Below are 4631 nucleotides of genomic sequence, written 5' to 3' on the forward strand. Positions count from 1 at the left end.
AAAATGAAAAAGATAAAAAAGGAATCAATAGTGAAAGGCTGGTCTGGTCCTGGGGTGACTGGGACAAATGGGAATAAAAATCTATTTGATGCTTAAACAAGGGAATTAAATTAAATTAAATTAAATTAAATTAAATTAAATTAAATTAAATTAAATTAAACAGGTTAATTAAAGGGTTAAATATGAGAAGAAAACCTTTTAAACTTTCAAGAGAAAATGTAGAGTTTCTTCAGCAAGACATAAAATAAATACAAACAATCAAAGAAAAGATCAATAAATTTGACTGCATTAAAATTTTAAAAATCTATTTAAAAAGGACCCATAAACAAAATGAAAAAAGAAGTCAATGACTAAGAAAAAGTTATTTACCATCCATATAACTGACTGAGGATCAGTGTACAGATACATAAAGAATTCCTCTAACCCTAAGAAAAATAAAAGTCAAAAAGAGCAGTTGGCCTTTCATAGATGCGGAAACCTGAATGATCAAAAAACATATGAAAGGGTATAAGAAAATGCTTAATACATAAAACAAAAGTAAAATATTATATTTGTAACCATGAAGTTGATGAAAATTGTACAATCTGACAACACCAAGAAAGGTCATGATAAAATAGGCATTTTCATCCATTACTAATAAAACTATAAATGAATAAAATCACTTTGGCAATTTCTAGTGAAGTTAAATATGCACATGCTCTGAGCTTCGAAATTCCTTTCATTGATAGGAACCTAAGAAGTCTTCATTCATATATAAGGGGAAATCCACAAGGATGTACATTTCTCATATTAGCTAAAACTGGAAACCTCACTTAACTTAGCACTGTCTGTCTTCAGTACATTTGGTATACCACTTCACATACAGTATTAGAAGCTTACTTTACACCTCTATTTCTCCCCTCCAGGTTTTTGTGTTATTGTTGTTATATATCTTACTTTTACATGTGATAAAGCCCACAACATGCTATTTTTACTTTTGTTTTAAACAGTCAATTATATTTTAAAGTTATTTGAATAGTAAGAAAACAGTCTTTCATGTTTAACACCATAATAAGCAGAATAATAGACCCCCGAAAAATGTCCATGTCCTAATCCTCAGAACCTGTGAAGATGTTACCTTACATTTTGAAAGGGACTTTGCAGATATGATTAAGGATAAGGACTCTGAGTCGAAGATATTTTCCTGGATTATTAAGTAGGCTCAACCTAATCACACGAGTCTTACAAGTAAAAGAGGGAAGTGAAAGAGTGAGTTAGAGAAATGGTAGTGTGAGAAGAATTCTGAGATATATGGGGCTCAGCACACATATCTAAGAGAACTCTAAGTGCTAAAGGTAGCCCCACACTGACAGTCAGGAATGACACTGATTCTTCCCTGTGGCCTCCAGAAAGAACATGACCCTGCCAATATCTTGATTTTAGCTCAATGAGAAATGTGTCAGACTTCTGATATGTGGAACCTGCAAAATAATACATTTCTGTTGTTTTAAGCTGCTAAGTTTGTGGTCATTTGTTACAGCAGCAACAGAAAACTAATACATCCCTGCCAATATATATATCATCTGTAGTGTTCTTCATTCTTTTATATAGATCATAATTTCCATTTAATATCATTTCCCTTTGGCCCAAAGGACATTCTTTAACATTTTTTGTAGTGTAGACCTGCTGGTGGTAAGTTCAAAAAAGTCCTCATTTGGTCTTAGTTTTTAGCCGATATTCTCACTGGACAGAACATTCCAATACCTTAAAGATGTCCCCACACTGTCTTCTAATATTTTCCCCCCTCGAAGATAAATAAAAGAAAATATTCATGAGCATGGATTAGGAAAAAATTTCCTAGATGCAGCATCAAAAACACAAGCCAAATAACAAGAAAAAAATTGATATATTTCATCAAAATTAAGAACTTCTATTCTTCAAAAGACACTGACAGAAGAATGAAAACACAAGTCATAGACTGGTAGAAAGCATTTGGAAATCACATATCCAAAAAGGACTTGTATTCTGAATATATAAAGTACTCTCAAACTCAAGAATAAGGAGACAAACAACTCAGTAAAAGAATAGGCAAATATTTGAACAGGTAGTTCATCAAAAAATACACAGATGGCCAAGAAACACATAAAAAGATGTACAAAATCATTAGTCATGACAGAAGTACAAACTACATCACAATGAGATATTGCTATATACATATTAGGATGTCTAAAATGCAAAAGAAAGGAAAAAAGAAAGAAAATTTGACAATATTAAGTGTTGACAAGGATGAGGACACCTGTAATTCTCATATCTTGCTGGGGGGAGAGTTGAATTATACTTTGGAAAATGGTTTGGCAATTTCTTACAAAATTAAATCTACATCTACTGTATGGCTCAGTAACACCATTTTTAGGCATTTTCCCAAGAGAAACAAACACTTATGTCCATATAAAGAGTTGCACATAGAAGCTTTATTCAAAAAGCCAAAAGCTAGTAACAACCTAATTATCCATGGATACATATACAGATAAAGAAATCATAGTATATCCATACAATGGAATACTAGTTAGCAATAAAAATAAATGAGCTACAACCAACATGAATGAGACTTACAATTACTATGCTGAGTGAAAGAAGCTAGATGAAAAAAAAAAAAAGCACATACTGTACAATTCCATTCATATAAATTCTCAAAAATGCAAAGTAATTAATAGTAATATCAAGCAGATCAATGATTGGCTGCAGTTTGGGACAGGGAGAGAGAGAGAGGCAGATAACAAAGGAGCAGCACAAGGAAACTTTCAGGGATGGTAGATTTGGTGATTATTGCTTGTCAGGATATAGTGATGGTTTTGGGGGTGTCTATTCATATTAAATCTTGTTAATTTGCATAAAATACATGCAATCTATTATATTTCAACTATAACCCAATAAGACTGTTAACAACAAACAAAAATCAAGCCCATCAGTTGGACAAAAATAACTACCAAGTATTGGTGAGAATTGGGGAAAAAATGAACTTTCACACTGGTGGTGGAAAGAAAAATGGTACAAACATATTCCAGGACACTTCAACCACATACAGTAAAATTTAAGATGTCAATCTCCTAAGATTCAAAAATATGACTTCTAGGACTATAACCTAGAGAGACTCTCCCCACAAACACCAGGATATGCAGTGGTGTGCTGATAAAGATACGACCACTGGCTCTCTGGAGAAATTAAAAAAAGTCCTGTTTTCTAGCATTTGCCCATTTCTCTGGAGTAAATAAACTGTGGCTGATCGCTAGGTACTGACATCACTACATACAAAGTTGAGAGGAGATACATACACCAGGTAAATGTCCATCAATAATGGAATGGATAAACAAATGTAGTGTACTTGTACTCTGAAGCATATAGATGTACCTCAAAAATATATTGAGTGAAAAATGCCAGTTGTGCAACATGTACAGTGTGATACCATTTATATAAATCCAAGAATTCATGAAACAATTGTGTCTTAGTGCATTGGGGCTGCTGTAACAGAGTACCACAGGCTGGGTAGCATAGCTTATAAACAGTTTGGAAGGCTGGTTAAGTCCAAGATCAACGTACCAGTAGATTTGGCATTTGAGAACTCACTTTCGGGTTTATAGATGTTTTCTACCATGTCTTCACATGGTAGGGGTGAGGGAGCTCTCTCATGTCTCTTTTAATGAAAAAAGGGGCACCGATTCTATTAATGAGGGATCATGACCTCATCACCTCATGACCTCATCACCTACCAAAGGCCCCACTTCCTATTACCATCACGTTGAGGATTAGGATTTAACATGTGAATTTGGGTTGGAGGGGGAGACACAAACTTCATTCTATGGCAGTGTAGATTGTACATCAGTAAGCATGTATAGATGAAAGTTATTTAAACATAGGGACAAGGACATATACCAAATTCCTGGTGGTACTTCTATTTGGAGTGGGAGGAGATGGGATCAGGTATTTATTTATATATAACGTCATTGCCACAAATTTAGTGACTTCAAATGATATAGGTTTACTATCTCATGGTTTCTGTGGGTTAGTCTGGGCAAGGCTTAGGTGGGTCCTGTGTTCAGGGTCTTACAAGCTGCAGTCAAGGTGTTGACAAGGTTCTTAACTGGAGGCTTGGCTATGGAAGCATTCCTTTCCACACTCACAAGGTATTGGAACATGTAATTCCTTGGGACTGTAGGATTCGTGGCAACTTCCTTCTTCAAAACCAGCAGTGGGAGAGAAGGACTTGTGTAGAGAGTTGGCTTAGCAAGATGGAATCATATAATGTAATGTAACCACAGGAGTGGATTCCCATCATGTCTGCCATAATCTATTAGTTCAGAAGCAGATCACAGGTCCCACACGTTCTTTTTTTTTTTTTTTTTTGAGATTTTATTTATTTAGTTTAGAGAAAGGGAGAGAGAGCACAAGCAGGGGGAGTGGCAGAGAGAGGGAGAAGCAGGCTCCTGCTGAGCAAGGGGCCCGATGTGGGGCTCAATGCGGGGGGCTTGATCTCAGGATCTTGGTATTATGACCTGAGCTAAAGGCAGACGCTTAACCAAATGAGCCACTCAGGTGCCCCAAGTCCCACCCACTCTTAAGGGGAAGGGCATCCACGGGACAGGGGGATCGTGGAG

This window comes from Mustela nivalis (assembly GCF_964662115.1).
Source record: "Mustela nivalis genome assembly, chromosome: X".
In the NCBI taxonomy this organism is placed as follows: Eukaryota; Metazoa; Chordata; class Mammalia; order Carnivora; family Mustelidae; genus Mustela; species Mustela nivalis.